Consider the following 22,418-nt stretch of genomic DNA (forward strand, 5'->3'; position numbering starts at 1 on the left):
ATAGTCCATAGAGCTCTGATTTTGAGTGCGCTATAGTAGTGCACTATATAGTGGGAGAGTGACATTTGGGACTTATTCCAGGGGATATGTTTGTAGGACTGGGGGTGGGGTTTTGGCAGTGTACCTGGTAGTTAGGCACAACTAGCCAGCAATGTTCTGCAGAGGAGAGGGACATGGGTTATGTTTTGAGGACAGGGGTGGGTTATGTTTTAGGACTGGGGACTTTGTTTGGGCAGTGTACTTGGTAGTTATCTATACCTAGCTAGTTCTAGACAGATTGGCTAACTGGATCTGCATTGTCTATGCCAGTCAATTTCAGTGATCATCGCATATTATTACCCAACTAGTATGTCTGACATTGAGAGACATCAGGGAGTATTGCACTCTGTTATTCATGAGAACTTGTTCTCAACTAGCTTACCTGGTTAAATAAAGGTGAAACAAACAAAAAAACTAGCAGATGATGTCCAGAGCTTCTTGACATAAGAACAGTGATTACTCACCTCAAACTGGACAAAGTTTTGTTTTATTTTATGAGTCCAACGCTCAGGAAATACTGCTTTCTTGAGATAAGCCCCCAAATCCCCCAGTCATTCACAGGAATAAAAGACTGAGAAAACGGGGGCGGAGGTCGGGGTGCCATGTGAGAATTCGTAGGCGTGTGGGTAAACCACCACTACCATCAGTACTATTGGCAACATGCAATCGTGGGAAAATAAACTTGATCTGGATTAAGACTATCCTACCAAGGGATATTAAACTAATATCTTATGTGTCACCGAGTCGTGGCTGAACGACGACATGGATAATATAGAGCTGGCTTGCTTCTCCGTGCATCGGCAGGACAGAGCAGCTACGTCTGGTAAGACGAGGGAGGGGTGTATGTGTATTTGTCAGTAACAGCTGGTGCGCAATGTCTAATATTAAAGAAGTCTCAAGGTATGCACACATGCCCGCTAGATTGCATATATTATTATTATTATTAATATTAGTAGACCACACTATCTACCAAGAGGAGTTCTCATCTATATTATTCGTAGCTGTCTATTTACCACCACAAACCGATGCTGGCGCTAAGACTCCACTCAATGAGCTGTGTAAGGTCATAACCAAACAAGAAAGTGCTCATCCAGAAGCGGTGCTCCTAGTGGCCGGGGACTTTATTGCAGGGAAACTTAAATCTGTTTTACCTAATTTCTACCAGCATGTCACATTGACTCGGTACCCCCTGTTTATAGCCTCGTTATTTCATTGTATTACTTTTTATTTTATTTCCTACTTTATTTATTCCTGCAAATATTTTCTTAACTCTATTCCTTGAACTGCATTGTTGGTTAAGGGCTTGTAAGTAAGCAATTCATGGTAAGGTGAACACCTGTTGTATTCAGCATTTCATGATGATAAGGTCAACAGCTGTTGTATTCAGCATTTCATGATGATAAGGTCAACAGCTGTTGTATTCCCAGCATTTCATGATGATAAGGTCAACAGCTGTTGTATTCAGCATTTCATGATGATAAGGTCAACAGCTGTTGTATTCAGCATTTCATGATGATAAGGTCAACAGCTGTTGTATTCAGCATTTCATGATGATAAGGTCAACAGCTGTTGTATTCAGCATTTCATGATGATAAGGTCAACAGCTGTTGTATTGAGCATTTCATGATGATAAGGTCAACAGCTGTTGTATTGAGCATTTCATGATGATAAGGTCAACAGCTGTTGTATTGAGCATTTCATGATGATAGGTCAACAGCTGTTGTATTCAGCATTTCATGATGATAAGGTCAACAGCTGTTGTATTCAGCATTTCATGATGATAAGGTCAACAGCTGTTGTATTCAGCATTTCATGATGATAAGGTCAACAGCTGTTGTATTCAGCATTTCATGATGATAAGGTCAACAGCTGTTGTATTCAGCATTTCATGATGATAAGGTCAACAGCTGTTGTATTCAGCATTTCATGATGATAAGGTCAACAGCTGTTGTATTCAGCATTTCATGATGATAAGGTCAACAGCTGTATTCAGCATTTCATGATGATAAGGTCAACAGCTGTTGTATTCAGCATTTCATGATGATAAGGTCAACAGCTGTTGTATTCAGCATTTCATGATGATAGGTCAACAGCTGTTGTATTCAGCATTTCATGATGATAAGGTCAACAGCTGTTGTATTCAGCATTTCATGATGATAGGTCAACAGCTGTTGTATTCAGCATTTCATGATGATAAGGTCAACAGCTGTTGTATTCAGCATTTCATGATGATAAGGTCAACAGCTGTTGTATTCAGCATTTCATGATGATAAGGTCAACAGCTGTTGTATTCAGCATTTCATGATGATAAGGTCAACAGCTGTTGTATTCAGCATTTCATGATGATAAGGTCAACAGCTGTTCTATTCGCGCATGTGGCAAATACTATTTGATTTGACGTAAGGTCATTAACCACGATGTTGAAACTGAGTAGACTGCAAACATTCCACTGGCAGCATTTCCCCTCAGATGGTTTTAAAAGAGAGAGGTCATATTGTCTGGAGTGAATACCTTTCCAGGCCTAGGCTGAAGCCTTTTCAAACTCAGAGTTGACCTTTTGCTTCTTATGACAAATGGACTTAGTCCCATGTCAACAGAGTAGGAAAATGGCAGTTAATTGGTCTCCCTCCCCTCTACTTTCTGATGTATCAGTGTGCTGTTAACTGACTAGCTTTGAGATGGATTGTGGGGACCCAGAGGTTGCCCTGGCTCTCTCACCCAGAGGTTGCCCTGGCTCTCTCACCCAGAGGTTGCCCTGGCTCTCTCACCCAGAGGTTGCCCTGGCTCTCTCACCCAGAGGTTGCCCTGGCTCTCTCACCCAGAGGTTGCCCTGGCTCTCTCACCCAGAGGTTGCCCTGGCTCTCTCACCCAGAGGTTGCCCTGGCTCTCTCACCCAGAGGTTGCCCTGGCTCTCTCACCAGAGGTTGCCCTGGCTCTCTCACCCAGAGGTTGCCCTGGCTCTCTCACCCAGACACACACGTCTTGACTTCTTGGCATAAGGAAACACACACACACACACACACACACACACACACACACACACACACACACACACACACACACACACACACACACGTCTTGACTTCTTGGCATAAGGAAAACACACACTCACACATACTTCTTGACCACTATCTGAACTACAGTCTGCCTTCATTGTATTACATCAAAACGTTATTGACCTGAGATTAGTATTGATTGCAGGTAACTAAGTATATGATGTTCTCTAGAGCGCATAAAAAAATAATTCTGATAATTTAATCATTTGTACTGTTGATTATGTCCACATTGATCTGAAGCTTGAGAAGAAAAATGGGCTGCTTTCTATAAGGTGCTGCCAATAGTGCTTATCACTGCGTTCTCTACCAGACAGTTGGTTGGCCCTCTTGGATGTCATCACTGTGTTCTCACCAGACAGTTGGTTGGCCCTCTTGATGTCATCACTGCGTTCTCTACCAGACAGTTGGTTGGCCCTCTTGGATGTCATCACCATGTTTTCTACCAGACAGTTGGTTGGCCCTCTGGATGTCATCACTGTCTTTTCTAAACAGTTGGTTGGCCCTCTTGGATGTCATCACTGTCTTTTCTACCATACAGTTGGTTGGCCCTCTTGGATGTCATCACTGCGTTTCTACCAGACAGTTGGTTGGCCCTCTTGGATGTCATCACCATGTTTTCTACCAGACAGTTGGTTGGCCCTCTTGGATGTCATCACCACGTTTTCTACCAGACAGTTGGTTGGCCCTCTTGGATGTCATCACTGCGTTCTCTATCAGACAGTTGGTTGGCCCTCTTGGATGTCATCACTGCGTTCTCTACCAGACAGTTGGTTGGCCCTCTTGGATGTCATCACTGTCTTTCTATCAGACAGTTGGTTGGCCCTCTTGGATGTCATCACCATGTTTTCTACCATACAGTTGGTTGGCCCTCTTGGATGTCATCACCATGTTTTCTACCAGACAGTTGGTTGGCCCTCTGGATGTCATCACTGTGTTTTCTATCAGACAGTTGGTTGGCCCTCTTGGATGTCATCACCATGTTTTCTACCATACAGTTGGTTGGCCCTCTTGATGTCATCACCATGTTTTCTACCAGACAGTTGGTTGGCCCTCTTGGATGTCATCACTCGTTTTCTACCAGACAGTTGGTTGGCCCTCTTGGATGTCATCACCATGTTTTCTACCAGACAGTTGGTTGGCCCTCTTGGATGTCATCACCACGTTTTCTACCAGACAGTTGGTTGGCCCTCTTGGATGTCATCACTGCGTTCTCTATCAGACAGTTGGTTGGCCCTCTTGGATGTCATCACCATGTTTTCTACCAGACAGTTGGTTGGCCCTCTTGGATGTCATCACCATGTTTTCTACCAGACAGTTGGTTGGCCTCTTGGATGTCATCACCATGTTCTCTACCAGACAGTTGGTTGGCCCTCTTGGATTTCATCACCATGTTTTCTACCAGACAGTTGGTTGGCCCTCTTGGATGTCATCACCATGTTTTCTACCAGACAGTTGGTTGGCCCTCTTGGATGTCATCACCACGTTTTCTATCAGACAGTTGGTTGGCCCTCTTGGATGTCATCACCATGTTTTCTACCATACAGTTGGTTGGCCTCTTGGATGTCATCACCACGTTTTCTACCATACAGTTGGTTGGCCCTCTGGATGTCATCACTGCGTTCTACCAGACAGTTGGTTAGCCCTCTTGGATGTCATCACTGCGTTCTCTACCAGACAGTTGGTTGGCCCTCTTGGATGTCATCCTCGTTCTCTACCAGACAGTTGGTTAGCCCTCTTGGATGTCATCACTGCGTTCTCTACCATACAGTTGGTTGGCCCTCTTGGATGTCATCACCATGTTTTCTACCAGACAGTTGGTTGGCCCTCTTGGATGTCATCACTGCGTTCTATCAGACAGTTGGTTGGCCCTCTGGATGTCATCACCATGTTTTCTACCAGACAGTTGGTTGGCCCTCTTGGATGTCATCACTGTCTTTTCTACCAGACAGTTGGTTGGCCCTCTTGGATGTCATCACCATGTTCTCTACCAGACAGTTGGTTGGCCCTCTTGGATGTCATCACTGCGTTCTCTACCAGACAGTTGGTTGGCCCTCTTGATGTCATCACCATGTTTTCTACCAGACAGTTGGTTGGCCCTCTTGGATGTCATCACTTCGTTCTCTACCAGACAGTTGGTTGGCCCTCTTGGATGTCATCACTGTGTTTTCTACCAGACAGTTGGTTGGCCCTCTTGGATGTCATCACCATGTTCTCTACCAGACAGTTGGTTGGCCCTCTTGGATGTCATCACCATGTTCTCTACCAGACAGTTGGTTGGCCCTCTTGGATTTCATCACCATGTTTTCTACCAGACAGTTGGATTTGGCCTCTTGGATGTCATCACCATGTTTTCTACCAGACAGTTGGTTGGCCCTCTTGGATGTCATCACCATGTTTTCTACCAGACAGTTGGTTGGCCCTCTGGATGTCATCACCACGTTCTCTATCAGACAGTTGGTTGGCCCTCTTGGATGTCATCACCATGTTTTCTACCATACAGTTGGTTGGCCCTCTTGGATGTCATCACTGCGTTCTCTATCAGACAGTTGGTTGGCCCTCTTGGATGTCATCACCATGTTTTCTACCATACAGTTGGTTGGCCCTCTTGGATGTCATCACTGCGTTCTCTACCAGACAGTTGGTTGGCCCTCTTGGATGTCATCACTGCGTTCTCTATCAGACAGTTGGTTGGCCCTCTTGGATGTCATCACTGCGTTCTCTACCAGACAGTTGGTTAGCCCTCTTGGATGTCATCACTGCGTTCTCTACCAGACAGTTGGTTGGCCCTCTTGGATGTCATCACTGTCTTTTCTACCATACAGTTGGTTGGCCCTCTTGGATGTCATCACTGCGTTCTCTACCAGACAGTTGGTTGGCCCTCTTGGATGTCATCACTGCGTTCTCTACCAGACAGTTGGTTAGCCCTCTTGGATGTCATCACTGCGTTCTCTACCAGACAGTTGGTTGATACATTGCTATGTTTTCATTTTATGAAGTCCTTTTACAAAAAGTCCCATTGTACCTAACCTCCATTACCAGGGGGTGAAACTTTCACAAAGCGTCAACAGTGTGCTTAAGGACTATCAGGACTTCTCTGAGCGGTCTGGTAGGCTGTGGCCACGTCTCTGAGCGGTCTGGTAGGCTGTGGCCACGCCTCTGAGCGGTCTGGTAGGCTGTGGCCACGCCTCTGAGCGGTCTGGTAGGCTGTGGCCACGCCTCTGAGCGGTCTGGTAGGCTGTGGCCACGTCTCTGAGCGGTCTGGTAGGCTGTGGCCACGCCTCTGAGCGGTCTGGTAGGCTGTGGCCACGCCTCTGAGCGGTCTGGTAGGCTGTGGCCACGCCTCTGAGCGGTCTGGTAGGCTGTGGCCACGCCTCTGAGCGGTCTGGTAGGCTGTGGCCACGCCTCTGAGCGGTCTGGTAGGCTGTGGCCACGTCTCTGAGCGGTCTGGTAGGCTGTGGCCACGTCTCTGAGCGGTCTGGTAGGCTGTGGCCACGTCTCTGAGCGGTCTGGTAGGCTGTGGCCACGTCTCTGAGCGGTCTGGTAGGCTGTGGCCACGTCTCTGAGCGGTCTGGTAGGCTGTGGCCACGTCTCTGAGCGGTCTGGTAGGCTGTGGCCACGTCTCTGAGCGGTCTGGTAGGCTGTGGCCACGCCTCTGAGCGGTCTGGTAGGCTGTGGCCACGCCTCTGAGCGGTCTGGTAGGCTGTGGCCACGTCTCTGAGCGGTCTGGTAGGCTGTGGCCACGTCTCTGAGCGGTCTGGTAGGCTGTGGCCACGTCTCTGAGCGGTCTGGTAGGCTGTGGCCACGTCTCTGAGCGGTCTGGTAGGCTGTGGCCCGTCTCTGAGCGGTCTGGTAGGCTGTGGCCACGTCTCTGAGCGGTCTGGTAGGCTGTGGCCACGTCTCTGAGCGGTCTGGTAGGCTGTGGCCACGTCTCTGAGCGGTCTGGTAGGCTGTGGCCACGTCTCTGAGCGGTCTGGTAGGCTGTGGCCACGTCTCTGAGCGGTCTGGTAGGCTGTGGCCACGTCTCTGAGCGGTCTGGTAGGCTGTGGCCACGCCTCTGAGCGGTCTGGTAGGCTGTGGCCACGTCTCCGAGCGGTCTGGTAGGCTGTGGCCACGTCTCTGAGCGGTCTGGTAGGCTGTGGCCACGTCTCTGAGCGGTCTGGTAGGCTGTGGCCACCTCTCTGAGCGGTCTGGTAGGCTGTGGCCACGTCTCTGAGCGGTCTGGTAGGCTGTGGCCACGTCTCTGAGCGGTCTGGTAGGCTGTGGCCACGTCTCTGAGCGGTCTGGTAGGCTGTGGCCACGTCTCTGAGCGGTCTGGTAGGCTGTGGCCACGTCTCTGAGCGGTCTGGTAGGCTGTGGCCACGTCTCTGGCGGTCTGGTAGGCTGTGGCCACGTCTCTGAGCGGTCTGGTAGGCTGTGGCCACGTCTCTGAGCGGTCTGGTAGGCTGTGGCCACGTCTCTGAGCGGTCTGGTAGGCTGTGGCCACGTCTCTGAGCGGTCTGGTAGGCTGTGGCCACGTCTCTGAGCGGTCTGGTAGGCTGTGGCCACGTCTCTGAGCGGTCTGGTAGGCTGTGGCCACGTCTCTGAGCGGTCTGGTAGGCTGTGGCCACGTCTCTGAGCGGTCTGGTAGGCTGTGGCCACGTCTCTGAGCGGTCTGGTAGGCTGTGGCCACCTCTCTGAGCGGTCTGGTAGGCTGTGGCCACCTCTCTGAGCGGTCTGGTAGGCTGTGGCCATGTCTCTGAGCGGTCAGGTAGGCTGTGGCCACGCCTCTGAGCGGTCTGGTAGGCTGTGGCCACGCCTCTGAGCGGTCTGGTAGGCTGTGGCCACGCCTCTGAGCGGTCTGGTAGGCTGTGGCCACGCCTCTGAGCGGTCTGGTAGGCTGTGGCCACGTCTCTGAGCGGTCTGGTAGGCTGTGGCCACGTCTCTGAACGGTCAGGTAGAAGGCTAGATTTAGGACCACACCACAGAGCGGGATGACAGGCTGTGTGAAGGCAAAAGTTCTGGAAGGCTGGCTGGATCAGGACGGGAGAGTTGATCGTAGTTCAGAGTTTTAAAATACAACAGAGCAGTTGACTGATGTAGCTGGCACGGTGACTGATGTAGCTGGCACGGTGACTGATGTAGCTGGCACGGTGACTGATGTAGCTGGCACGGTGACTTCTTGGTGACAGGGGCCAGTATTTTCACGTCCGGATGAAATGCATGCCCAAATTCAACTTCCTGCTACTCATCCACAGAAGATAAAGATATGCATATTATTAGTACATTTGGATAGAAAACACTCAAACTGTTTGAGTCATGTCTGTGAGTATAACAGAACTTATTTAGCAGGCGAAACCCGAGGACAAACCTTTACGTTTTTTGAAGTCACTCTCTTTTCAATGAGATTTCATTGGGAATCCAGATTTCTAAGGGACCTTCTTGCAGTTCTATTTATTTAAAAATAGTCTGTATGATACATTTCTCATTACCGAAAACAGAAGTTCTCTCTACTGCAACTGGCCTTAAATTGTAGCGGTAAATGAGAATGGTGTTGCTGAGGATGAGGAAACTTGGCATGTTTTGCTAACAATAGAGAAGACATGATGACTAAGCAAATTGTTATTCAATGTACATAATTAGGCATTATTTAAGTATATTTTCATAGAACATTTTAAATCAAACTTTTTTTCTAATTGTGGAAAACTACCTGTATCTGTAATGATAATCAATAGTGTCGTGTACGCAGTCTGACAAGAGAATGTTTAACTTTTTAACTGGAGAAATATAAAGATATCTGCTTACCTGGTAGCCATGTTGAAGGTAGTGGCAGACGTGTTGCTTCATTCAAGTCCTTCAAACATGTTGTGGAGGTGAGAACGTCAGTCAGGGGTACTTCGATTTTTCCACTATCTTTTCATTATTATTATTATTATACAGAAATATTCAGTTATTAATTTCTGTCATTTGAAAACATCTAGTAGAACATCCATTATTTTTTTTCCAGAATATTTTTATTGAAATTACTCTTTGTGCAAGGTAGAGAACAACATCTTTATTATGATATTTTGTTATATTACTAACTTCCATGTTTTACATTTAAAATCATTACTTGGTATTTGAATGGTTTCACGAGAATGACCCCGGGTAGACCTACAGTAGCTACAGTCTGGGATCTGGCAATGCTGGTCATTTCAATTATTCAACCATTGATTCTGTTCTTGGATAATATATTGTATAAATATACACCAAGGTCATTCTTTGCCATGCTTCATTTTAGGAGGATCAGAGAGTGACAGGGGTTTCAGCAGGATCAGGCAGCCAGGGAAGACCAGTCTGTAACAGAGGTGAGGTCAATTTTTACAAATGGAACACTTTTATTCTCTGTGCATTAAACACTGGACAAGCTAGATGCTATTCTGACAAACCTCAAAAGTTGATTTGCAAACTGTATCAAGGGTTGATACAGGCTTTTCCCGATGACACCACATGTCGAACAAAAATGTGAGGTAGACCAGGTACAAGATGATGATGAGTAGATGCCGATGTTTGAATCCCCAGTCATGTTCATATCTCAGACATAAATTAATACAGTTTATGACCATCCCATAGAACGTGCTATATGCTGGGTTTCGATGACCGTCCCATAGAACGTGCTATATGCTGGGTTTCGATGACCGTCCCATAGAACGTGCTATATGCTGGGTTTCGATGACCGTCCCATAGAACGTGCTATATGCTGGGTTTCGATGACCGTCCCATAGAACGTGCTATATGCTGGGTTTCGATGACCGTCCCATAGAACGTGCTATATGCTGGGTTTCGATGACCGTCCCATAGAACGTGCTATATGCTGGGTTTCGATGACCGTCCCATAGAACCTGCTATATGCTGGGTTTCGATGACCGTCCCATAGAACGTGCTATATGCTGGGTTTCGGCGACCGTCCCATAGAACGTGCTATATGCCGATGACCGTCCCATAGAACGTGCTATATGCTGGGTTTCTGACCGCCCCATAGAACGTGCTATATGCTGGGTTTCGATGACCGCCCCATAGAACGTGCTATATGCTGGGTTTCGATGACCTTCCCATAGAACGTGCTATATGCTGACGATGATGGCGCAGACAGACATATATTTAAAAAATATTTGTGTTATTTCTTACATTATTAGCCAAGAACGTTTTTTGTGTTACGACATACAGCCAGAAATAACTTTTGGATATCAGCGTGGTGGTAACTCTTCAGCATTACGACCAGGAATACCACTTTCCCAAGTTGGATCCTTTGTTCGTACCCTCCAGGGCAATTGAACGTATCCCAGAGGCTGCTCCAAGACGCCGCTGGCGAAGCGTTAATCGAGGTGGATTTCTATTACTCGCTAATGTTAAGTCTCTGGACCATAAAGTAGACGAGCTCAGGGCGAGATCTCCTTCCAGAGAGACATCACTTGACCGTAACATACTCTGTTTCACGGGAACATGGCTCTCTCGGGATATACTGTCCCCATCCATACAGCCAGCTGGGTTCTCAGTACATTGCGCAGACAGGAATTAAGAACTCTCTGGGAAGAAGAAACGCGGTAGTGTATGTTTCATGATTTACTACTGTGATTGTGACATACAGAAACTCAAGTCCTTTTGTTCACCCGACCTAGAATACCTCACAATCAAATGCCGACTGTATTACCTCCCAAGAGGTACCTCCCAAGAGGTAGTCACAGCCATGTATATTCCCACGATGGCCCTCAAGGAACTGAGGCCGCATTTATTGTAGCTGAGGATTTTAACAAAGCAAATTTGAGGAAAACTACCGAAGTTCTATCAACACATTGACTGTAGTACTCGTGCTGGAAAAACACTCGACCACTGCTACTTCCCCTTCCGGGATGCCTACAAGGCCCTCCCCCGCCCTCCCTTTGGCAAATCGGGTCACAACTCTATTTTTGTCCTCCCTTCCTATAGGCTGAAGCTCAAACAGAAAGTACCCATGCTTAAAGGTTAATCAATGTATATTGTAGGGATTAAGAGGAATACCTATGTAAGAATGCTGTTCATTGACTATAGCTCAGCATTCAACACCATAGTACCCTCCAAGCTCATCATTAAGCTCAAGGGTCTGTATCTGAACTCCGCCCTGTGCAACTGGGTCCTGGACTTTCTGACGGGTCGCCCCGAGGTGGTGAAGGTAGGAAACAACACCTTCACTTCGCTGATCCTCAACACGGGGCCCCACAATGGTGCGTTCTGAGCCCCCTCCTGTACTCCCTGTTCACCCATGACTGCATGGACAAGCACGCCTCCAACTCAATCATCAAGTTTGCAGACGACACTACAGTGGTAGGCTTGATTAGCAACAACGACGAGACGGCCTACAGGGAGGAGGTGAGGGCCCTCGGAGTGTGGTGTCAAGAAAATAACCTTTCCCTCAACAAAACGAAGGAGCTGATCTTGGACTTCAGGAAGCAGCAGAGGGAGCAGCCCCCTATCCGTATCAATAGGACCGTAGTGGACAAGGTGGAAAGCTTCGTGTTCCTCTGCGTACATATCTCTGACAATCTGTTTTTATGCGCCACTCTTTTTAGTGTTATGTTGTCAGAGGGGGTAAGGAGGCCATTGTAAAGGGAACTTTTGGATTTAGAGGCCCAACCAGTGACCACCTCCTAGAATACCCTCCTAGCAGAGGCCCAACCAGTGACCACCTCCTATAATACCCTCCTAGCAGAGGCCCAACCAGTGACCACCTCCTATAATACCCTCCTAGCAGAGGCCCAACCAGTGACCACCTCCTAGAATACCCTCCTAGCAGAGGCCCAACCAGTGACCACCTCCTAGCAGAGGCCCAACCAGTGACCACCTCCTAGAATACCCTCCTAGCAGAGGCCCAACCAGTGACCACCTAGCAGAGGCCCAACCAGTGACCACCTCCTAGAATACCCTCCTAGCAGAGGCCCAACCAGTGACCACCTCCTATAATACCCTCCTAGCAGAGGCCCAACCAGTGACCACCTCCTAGAATACCCTCCTAGCAGAGGCCCAACCAGTGACCACCTCCTAGAATACCCTCCTAGCAGAGGCCCAACCAGTGACCACCTCCTAGAATACCCCTCCTAGCAGAGGCCCAACCAGTGACCACCTCCTATAATACCCTCCTAGCAGAGGCCCAACCAGTGACCACCTCCTATAATACCCTCCTAGCAGAGGCCCAACCAGTGACCACCTCCTATAATGCCCTCCTAGCAGAGGCCCAACCAGTGACCACCTCCTAGCAGAGGCCCAACCAGTGACCACCTCCTATAATACCCTCCTAGCAGAGGCCCAACCAGTGACCACCTCCTAGCAGAGGCCCAACCAGTGACCACCTCCTAGCAGAGGCCCAACCAGTGACCACCTCCTAGCAGAGGCCCAACCAGTGACCACCTCCTAGCAGAGGCCCAACCAGTGACCACCTCCTAGAATACCCTCCTAGCAGAGGCCCAACCAGTGACCACCTCCTACAATACCCTCCTAGCAGAGGCCCAACCAGTGACCACCTCCTATAATACCCTCCTAGCAGAGGCCCAACCAGTGACCACCTCCTATAATACCCTCCTAGCAGAGGCCCAACCAGTGACCACCTCCTATAATACCCTCCTAGCAGAGGCCCAACCAGTGACCACCTCCTATAATACCCTCCTAGCAGAGGCCCAACCAGTGACCACCTCCTAGAATGCCCTCCTAGCAGAGGCCCAACCAGTGACCACCTCCTAGAATACCCTCCTAGCAGAGGCCCAACCAGTGACCACCTCCTATAATACCCTCCTAGCAGAGGCCCAACCAGTGACCACCTCCTAGCAGAGGCCCAACCAGTGACCACCTCCTATAATACCCTTCTAGCAGAGGCCCAACCAGTGACCACCTCCTAGAATACCTTTCGTAGCAGAGGCCCAACCAGTGACCACCTCCTAGAATACCCTCCTAGCAGAGGCCCAACCAGTGACCACCTCCTAGCAGAGGCCCAACCAGTGACCACCTCCTAGAATACCCTCCTAGCAGAGGCCCAACCAGTGACCACCTCCTAGCAGAGGCCCAACCAGTGACCACCTCCTAGAATACCTCCTAGCAGAGGCCCAACCAGTGACCACCTATAATACCCTCCTAGCAGAGGCCCAACCAGTGACCACCTCCTAGCAGAGGCCCAACCAGTGACCACCTCCTATAATACCCTCCTAGCAGAGGCCCAACCAGTGACCACCTCCTAGCAGAGGCCCAACCAGTGACCACCTCCCTAGCAGAGGCCCAACCAGTGACCACCTCCTAGCAGAGGCCCAACCAGTGACCACCTCCTATAATACCCTCCTAGCAGAGGCCCAACCAGTGACCACCTCTAGCAGAGGCCCAACCAGTGACCACCTCCTAGCAGAGGCCCAACCAGTGACCACCTCCTAGCAGAGGCCCAACCAGTGACCACCTCCTAGCAGAGGCCCAACCAGTGACCACCTCCTAGCAGAGGCCCAACCAGTGACCACCTCCTAGCAGAGGCCCAACCAGTGACCACCTCCTAGAATACCCTCCTAGCAGAGGCCCAACCAGTGACCACCTCCTATAATACCCTCCTAGCAGAGGCCCAACCAGTGACCACCTCCTATAATACCCTTCTAGCAGAGGCCCAACCAGTGACCACCTCCTATAATACCCTTCTAGCAGAGGCCCAACCAGTGACCACCTCCTAGCAGAGGCCCAACCAGTGACCACCTCCTAGAATACCCTCCTAGCAGAGGCCCAACCAGTGACCACCTCCTATAATACCCTCCTAGCAGAGGCCCAACCAGTGACCACCTCCTATAATACCCTCCTAGCAGAGGCCCAACCTGTGACCACCTCCTATAATACCCTCCTAGCAGAGGCCCAACCAGTGACCACCTCCTATAATACCCTCCTAGCAGAGGCCCAACCAGTGACCACCTCCTAGCAGAGGCCCAACCAGTGACCACCTCCTATAATACCCTCCTAGCAGAGGCCCAACCAGTGACCACCTCCTAGAATACCCTCCTAGCAGAGGCCCAACCAGTGACCACCTCCTATAATACCCTCCTAGCAGAGGCCCAACCAGTGACCACCTCCTAGAATACCCTCCTAGCAGAGGCCCAACCAGTGACCACCTCCTAGAATACCCTCCTAGCAGAGGCCCAACCAGTGACCACCTCCTAGAATGCCCTCCCTAGCAGAGGCCCAACCAGTGACCACCTCCTATAATACCCTCCTAGCAGAGGCCCAACCAGTGACCACCACCTAGCAGAGGCCCAACCAGTGACCACCTCCTATAATACCCTTCTAGCAGAGGCCCAACCAGTGACCACCTCCTAGAATACCTTCGTAGCAGAGGCCCAACCAGTGACCACCTCCTAGAATACCCTCCTAGCAGAGGCCCAACCAGTGACCACCTCCTATAATACCCTTCTAGCAGAGGCCCAACCAGTGACCACCTCCTAGCAGAGGCCCAACCAGTGACCACCTCCTAGAATACCCTCCTAGCAGAGGCCCAACCAGTGACCACCTCCTATAATACCCTCCTAGCAGAGGCCCAACCAGTGACCACCTCCTAGAATACCCTCCTAGCAGAGGCCCAACCAGTGACCACCTCCTAGAATACCCTCCTAGCAGAGGCCCAACCAGTGACCACCTCCTATAATACCCTCCTAGCAGAGGCCCAACCAGTGACCATCTCCTATAATACCCTCCTAGCAGAGGCCCAACCAGTGACCACCTCCTATAATACCCTCCTAGCAGAGGCCCAACCAGTGACCACCTCCTAGCAGAGGCCCAACCAGTGACCACCTCCTATAATACCCTCTAGCAGAGGCCCAACCAGTGACCACCTCCTAGCAGAGGCCCAACCAGTGACCACCTCCTAGCAGAGGCCCAACCAGTGACCACCTCCTAGCAGAGGCCCAACCAGTGACCACCTCCTAGCAGAGGCCCAACCAGTGACCACCTACCCCTAGCAGAGGCCCAACCAGTGACCACCTCCTAGCAGAGGCCCAACCAGTGACCACCTCCTAGCAGAGGCCCAACCAGTGACCACCTCCTAGCAGAGGCCCAACCAGTGACCACCTCCTAGCAGAGGCCCAACCAGTGACCACCTCCTAGCAGAGGCCCAACCAGTGACCACCTCCTAGCAGAGGCCCAACCAGTGACCACCTCCTAGCAGAGGCCCAACCAGTGACCACCTCCTAGAATACCCTCCTAGCAGAGGCCCAACCAGTGACCACCTCCTATAATACCCTCCTAGCAGAGGCCCAACCAGTGACCACCTCCTATAATACCCTCCTAGCAGAGGCCCAACCAGTGACCACCTCCTATAATACCCTCCTAGCAGAGGCCCAACCAGTGACCACCTCCTAGAATACCCTCCTAGCAGAGGCCCAACCAGTGACCACCTCCTAGAATACCCTCCTAGCAGAGGCCCAACCAGTGACCACCTCCTAGCAGAGGCCCAACCAGTGACCACCTCCTATAATACCCTTCTAGCAGAGGCCCAACCAGTGACCACCTCCTAGAATACCTTCGTAGCAGAGGCCCAACCAGTGACCACCTCCTAGAATACCCTCCTAGCAGAGGCCCAACCAGTGACCACCTCCTAGCAGAGGCCCAACCAGTGACCACCTCCTAGAATACCCTCTAGCAGAGGCCCAACCAGTGACCACCCCTCCTAGCAGAGGCCCAACCAGTGACCACCTCCTAGAATACCCTCCTAGCAGAGGCCCAACCAGTGACCACCTATAATACCCTCCTAGCAGAGGCCCAACCAGTGACCACCTCCTAGCAGAGGCCCAACCAGTGACCACCTCCTATAATACCCTCCTAGCAGAGGCCCAACCAGTGACCACCTCCTAGCAGAGGCCCAACCAGTGACCACCTCCTAGCAGAGGCCCAACCAGTGACCACCTCCTAGCAGAGGCCCAACCAGTGACCACCTCCTATAATACCCTCCTAGCAGAGGCCCAACCAGTGACCACCTCCTAGCAGAGGCCCAACCAGTGACCACCTCCTAGCAGAGGCCCAACCAGTGACCACCTCCTAGCAGAGGCCCAACCAGTGACCACCTCCTAGCAGAGGCCCAACCAGTGACCACCTCCTAGCAGAGGCCCAACCAGTGACCACCTCCTAGCAGAGGCCCAACCAGTGACCACCTCCTAGCAGAGGCCCAACCAGTGACCACCTCCTAGCAGAGGCCCAACCAGTGACCACCTCCTAGAATACCCTCCTAGCAGAGGCCCAACCAGTGACCACCTCCTATAATACCCTCCTAGCAGAGGCCCAACCAGTGACCACCTCCTATAATACCCTTCTAGCAGAGGCCCAACCAGTGACCACCTCCTATAATACCCTTCTAGCAGAGGCCCAACCAGTGACCACCTCCTAGCAGAGGCCCAACCAGTGACCACCTCCTAGAATACCCTCCTAGCAGAGGCCCAACCAGTGACCACCTCCTAGAATACCCTCTAGCAGAGGCCCAACCAGTGACCACCTCCTATAATACCCTCCTAGCAGAGGCCCAACCTGTGACCACCTCCTATAATACCCTCCTAGCAGAGGCCCAACCAGTGACCACCTCTATAATACCCTCCTAGCAGAGGCCCAACCAGTGACCACCTCCTAGCAGAGGCCCAACCAGTGACCACCTCCTATAATACCCTCCTAGCAGAGGCCCAACCAGTGACCACCTCCTAGAATACCCTCCTAGCAGAGGCCCAACCAGTGACCACCTCCTATAATACCCTCCTAGCAGAGGCCCAACCAGTGACCACCTCCTAGAATACCCTCCTAGCAGAGGCCCAACCAGTGACCACCTCCTAGAATACCCTCCTAGCAGAGGCCCAACCAGTGACCACCTCCTAGAATACCCTCCTAGCAGAGGCCCAACCAGTGACCACCTCCTATAATACCCTCCTAGCAGAGGCCCAACCAGTGACCACCTCCTAGCAGAGGCCCAACCAGTGACCACCTCCTATAATACCCTTCTAGCAGAGGCCCAACCAGTGACCACCTCCTAGAATACCTTCGTAGCAGAGGCCCAACCAGTGACCACCTCCTAGAATACCCTCCTAGCAGAGGCCCAACCAGTGACCACCTCCTATAATACCCTTCTAGCAGAGGCCCAACCAGTGACCACCTCCTAGCAGAGGCCCAACCAGTGACCACCTCCTAGAATACCCTCTAGCAGAGGCCCAACCAGTGACCACCTCCTATAATACCCTCCTAGCAGAGGCCCAACCAGTGACCACCTCCTATAATACCCTCCTAGCAGAGGCCCAACAAGTGACCACCTCCTATAATACCCTCCTAGCAGAGGCCCAACCAGTGACCACCTCCTATAATACCCTTCTAGCAGAGGCCCAACCAGTGACCACCTCCTAGCAGAGGCCCAACCAGTGACCACCTCCTAGCAGAGGCCCAACCAGTGACCACCTCCTATAATACCCTTCTAGCAGAGGCCCAACCAGTGACCACCTCCTAGAATACCTTCGTAGCAGAGGCCCAACCAGTGACCACCTCCTAGAATACCCCCTAGCAGAGGCCCAACCAGTGACCACCTCCTAGCAGAGGCCCAACCAGTGACCACCTCCTAGAATACCCTCCTAGCAGAGGCCCAACCAGTGACCACCTCCTAGCAGAGGCCCAACCAGTGACCACCTCCTAGAATACCCTCCTAGCAGAGGCCCAACCAGTGACCACCTATAATACCCTCCTAGCAGAGGCCCAACCAGTGACCACCTCCTATAATACCCTCTAGCAGAGGCCCAACCAGTGACCACCTCCTAGCAGAGGCCCAACCAGTGACCACCTCCTAGCAGAGGCCCAACCAGTGACCACCTCCTATAATACCCTCCTAGCAGAGGCCCAACCAGTGACCACCTCCTAGCAGAGGCCCAACCAGTGACCACCTCCTAGCAGAGGCCCAACCAGTGACCACCTCCTAGCAGAGGCCCAACCAGTGACCACCTCCTAGCAGAGGCCCAACCAGTGACCACCTCCTAGCAGAGGCCCAACCAGTGACCACCTCCTAGCAGAGGCCCAACCAGTGACCACCTCCTAGCAGAGGCCCAACCAGTGACCACCTCCTAGCAGAGGCCCAACCAGTGACCACCTCCTAGCAGAGGCCCAACCAGTGACCACCTCCTAGCAGAGGCCCAACCAGTGACCACCTCCTAGCAGAGGCCCAACCAGTGACCACCTCCTAGCAGAGGCCCAACCAGTGACCACCTCCTAGCAGAGGCCCAACCAGTGACCACCTCCTAGCAGAGGCCCAACCAGTGACCACCTCCTAGCAGAGGCCCAACCAGTGACCACCTCCTAGCAGAGGCCCAACCAGTGACCACCTCCTAGCAGAGGCCCAACCAGTGACCACCTCCTAGCAGAGGCCCAACCAGTGACCACCTCCTAGCAGAGGCCCAACCAGTGACCACCTCCTAGCAGAGGCCCAACCAGTGACCACCTCCTAGCAGAGGCCCAACCAGTGACCACCTCCTAGCAGAGGCCCAACCAGTGACCACCTCCTAGCAGAGGCCCAACCAGTGACCACCTCCTAGCAGAGGCCCAACCAGTGACCACCTCCTAGCAGAGGCCCAACCAGTGACCACCTCCTAGCAGAGGCCCAACCAGTGACCACCTCCTAGCAGAGGCCCAACCAGTGACCACCTCCTAGCAGAGGCCCAACCAGTGACCACCTCCTAGCAGAGGCCCAACCAGTGACCACCTCCTAGCAGAGGCCCAACCAGTGACCACCTCCTAGCAGAGGCCCAACCAGTGACCACCTCCTAGCAGAGGCCCAACCAGTGACCACCTCCTAGCAGAGGCCCAACCAGTGACCACCTCCTAGCAGAGGCCCAACCAGTGACCACCTCCTAGCAGAGGCCCAACCAGTGACCACCTCCTAGCAGAGGCCCAACCAGTGACCACCTCCTAGCAGAGGCCCAACCAGTGACCACCTCCTATAATACCCTTGTAGCAGAGGCCCAAACCAGTGACCACCTCCTATAATACCCTTCTAGCAGAGGCCCAACCAGTGACCACCTCCTAGCAGAGGCCCAACCAGTGACCACCTCCTAGAATACCCTCCTAGCAGAGGCCCAACCAGTGACCACCTCCTATAATACCCTCCTAGCAGAGGCCCAACCAGTGACCACCTCCTAGAATACCCTCCTAGCAGAGGCCCAACCAGTGACCACCTCCTAGCAGAGGCCCAACCAGTGACCACCTCCTAGCAGAGGCCCAACCAGTGACCACCTCCTAGCAGAGGCCCAACCAGTGACCACCTCCTAGCAGAGGCCCAACCAGTGACCACCTCCTAGCAGAGGCCCAACCAGTGACCACCTCCTAGCAGAGGCCCAACCAGTGACCACCTCCTAGCAGAGGCCCAACCAGTGACCACCTCCTAGCAGAGGCCCAACCAGTGACCACCTCCTAGCAGAGGCCCAACCAGTGACCACCTCCTAGCAGAGGCCCAACCAGTGACCACCTCCTAGCAGAGGCCCAACCAGTGACCACCTCCTAGCAGAGGCCCAACCAGTGACCACCTCCTAGCAGAGGCCCAACCAGTGACCACCTCCTAGCAGAGGCCCAACCAGTGACCACCTCCTAGAATACCCTCCTAGCAGAGGCCCAACCAGTGACCACCTCCTATAATACCCTCCTAGCAGAGGCCCAACCAGTGACCACCTCCTAGAATACCCTCCTAGCAGAGGCCCAACCAGTGACCACCTCCTAGCAGAGGCCCAACCAGTGACCACCTCCTATAATACCCTTCTAGCAGAGGCCCAACCAGTGACCACCTCCTAGAATACCTTCGTAGCAGAGGCCCAACCAGTGACCACCTCCTAGAATACCCTCCTAGCAGAGGCCCAACCAGTGACCACCTCCTAGCAGAGGCCCAACCAGTGACCACCTCCTAGAATACCCTCCTAGCAGAGGCCCAACCAGTGACCACCTCCTAGCAGACGCCCAACCAGTGACCACCTCCTAGAATACCCTCCTAGCAGAGGCCCAACCAGTGACCACCTATAATACCCTCCTAGCAGAGGCCCAACCAGTGACCACCTCCTAGCAGAGGCCCAACCAGTGACCACCTCCTATAATACCCTCCTAGCAGAGGCCCAACCAGTGACCACCTCCTAGCAGAGGCCCAACCAGTGACCACCTCCTAGCAGAGGCCCAACCAGTGACCACCTCCTAGCAGAGGCCCAACCAGTGACCACCTCCTATAATACCCTCCTAGCAGAGGCCCAACCAGTGACCACCTCCTAGCAGAGGCCCAACCAGTGACCACCTCCTAGCAGAGGCCCAACCAGTGACCACCTCCTAGCAGAGGCCCAACCAGTGACCACCTCCTAGCAGAGGCCCAACCAGTGACCACCTCCTAGCAGAGGCCCAACCAGTGACCACCTCCTAGCAGAGGCCCAACCAGTGACCACCTCCTAGCAGAGGCCCAACCAGTGACCACCTCCTAGCAGAGGCCCAACCAGTGACCACCTCCTAGCAGAGGCCCAACCAGTGACCACCTCCTAGAATGCCCTCCTAGCAGAGGCCCAACCAGTGACCACCTCCTATAATACCCTTCTAGCAGATGCCCAACCAGTGACCACCTCCTATAATACCCTTCTAGCAGAGGCCCAACCAGTGACCACCTCCTAGCAGAGGCCCAACCAGTGACCACCTCCTAGAATACCCTCCTAGCAGAGGCCCAACCAGTGACCACCTCCTATAATACCGTCCTAGCAGAGGCCCAACCAGTGACCACCTCCTATAATACCCTCCTAGCAGAGGCCCAACCTGTGACCACCTCCTATAATACCCTCCTAGCAGAGGCCCAACCAGTGACCACCTCCTATAATACCCTCCTAGCAGAGGCCCAACCAGTGACCACCTCCTAGCAGAGGCCCAACCAGTGACCACCTCCTATAATACCCTCCTAGCAGAGGCCCAACCAGTGACCACCTCCTAGAATACCCTCCTAGCAGAGGCCCAACCAGTGACCACCTCCTAGAATACCCTCCTAGCAGAGGCCCAACCAGTGACCACCTCCTAGAATACCCTCCTAGCAGAGGCCCAACCAGTGACCACCTCCTAGAATACCCTCCTAGCAGAGGCCCAACCAGTGACCACCTCTATAATACCCTCCTAGCAGAGGCCCAACCAGTGACCACCTCCTAGCAGAGGCCCAACCAGTGACCACCTCCTATAATACCCTTCTAGCAGAGGCCCAACCAGTGACCACCTCCTAGAATACCTTCGTAGCAGAGGCCCAACCAGTGACCACCTCCTAGAATACCCTCCTAGAAGAGGCCCAACCAGTGACCACCTCCTATAATACCCTTCTAGCAGAGGCCCAACCAGTGACCACCTCCTAGCAGAGGCCCAACCAGTGACCACCTCCTAGAATACCCTCCTAGCAGAGGCCCAACCAGTGACCACCTCCTATAATACCCTCCTAGCAGAGGCCCAACCAGTGACCACCTCCTATAATACCCTCCTAGCAGAGGCCCAACCAGTGACCACCTCCTATAATACCCTCCTAGCAGAGGCCCAACCAGTGACCACCTCCTATAATACCCTTCTAGCAGAGGCCCAACCAGTGACCACCTCCTAGCAGAGGCCCAACCAGTGACCACCTCCTAGCAGAGGCCCAACCAGTGACCACCTCCTATAATACCCTTCTAGCAGAGGCCCAACCAGTGACCACCTCCTAGAATACCTTCGTAGCAGAGAGGCCCAACCAGTGACCACCTCCTAGAATACCCTCCTAGCAGAGGCCCAACCAGTGACCACCTCCTAGCAGAGGCCCAACCAGTGACCACCTCCTAGAATACCCTCCTAGCAGAGGCCCAACCAGTGACCACCTCCTATAATACCCTCCTAGCAGAGGCCCAACCAGTGACCACCTCCTAGCAGAGGCCCAACCAGTGACCACCTCCTAGAATACCCTCCTAGCAGAGGCCCAACCAGTGACCACCTATAATACCCTCCTAGCAGAGGCCCAACCAGTGACCACCTCCTATAATACCCTCCTAGCAGAGGCCCAACCAGTGACCACCTCCTAGCAGAGGCCCAACCAGTGACCACCTCCTAGCAGAGGCCCAACCAGTGACCACCTCCTATAATACCCTCCTAGCAGAGGCCCAACCAGTGACCACCTCCTAGCAGAGGCCCAACCAGTGACCACCTCCTAGCAGAGGCCCAACCAGTGACCACCTCCTAGCAGAGGCCCAACCAGTGACCACCTCCTAGCAGAGGCCCAACCAGTGACCACCTCCTAGCAGAGGCCCAACCAGTGACCACCTCCTAGCAGAGGCCCAACCAGTGACCACC

At 52.6% G+C, this 22,418-nt stretch overlaps 1 protein-coding gene across 1 annotated transcript in view; it reads left to right on the plus strand.

Moving 5' to 3' along the window:
• The first annotated feature begins 843 nt into the window (after positions 1–843).
• LOC118378033 (kelch domain-containing protein 3) overlaps positions 844–22,418 on the plus strand; it is a 52,982-nt gene continuing 31,407 nt past the window's right edge. Inside the window, exons 1-2 of the mRNA XM_052511788.1 lie at positions 844–862; positions 9,352–9,418. The gene's annotated coding sequence lies outside the window, so the exon portion shown is untranslated. The remainder of the gene's footprint in view (positions 863–9,351; positions 9,419–22,418) is intronic.

Source organism: Oncorhynchus keta, unplaced genomic scaffold, assembly GCF_023373465.1.
Source record: "Oncorhynchus keta strain PuntledgeMale-10-30-2019 unplaced genomic scaffold, Oket_V2 Un_contig_7530_pilon_pilon, whole genome shotgun sequence".
NCBI classification, from domain to species: Eukaryota; Metazoa; Chordata; class Actinopteri; order Salmoniformes; family Salmonidae; genus Oncorhynchus; species Oncorhynchus keta.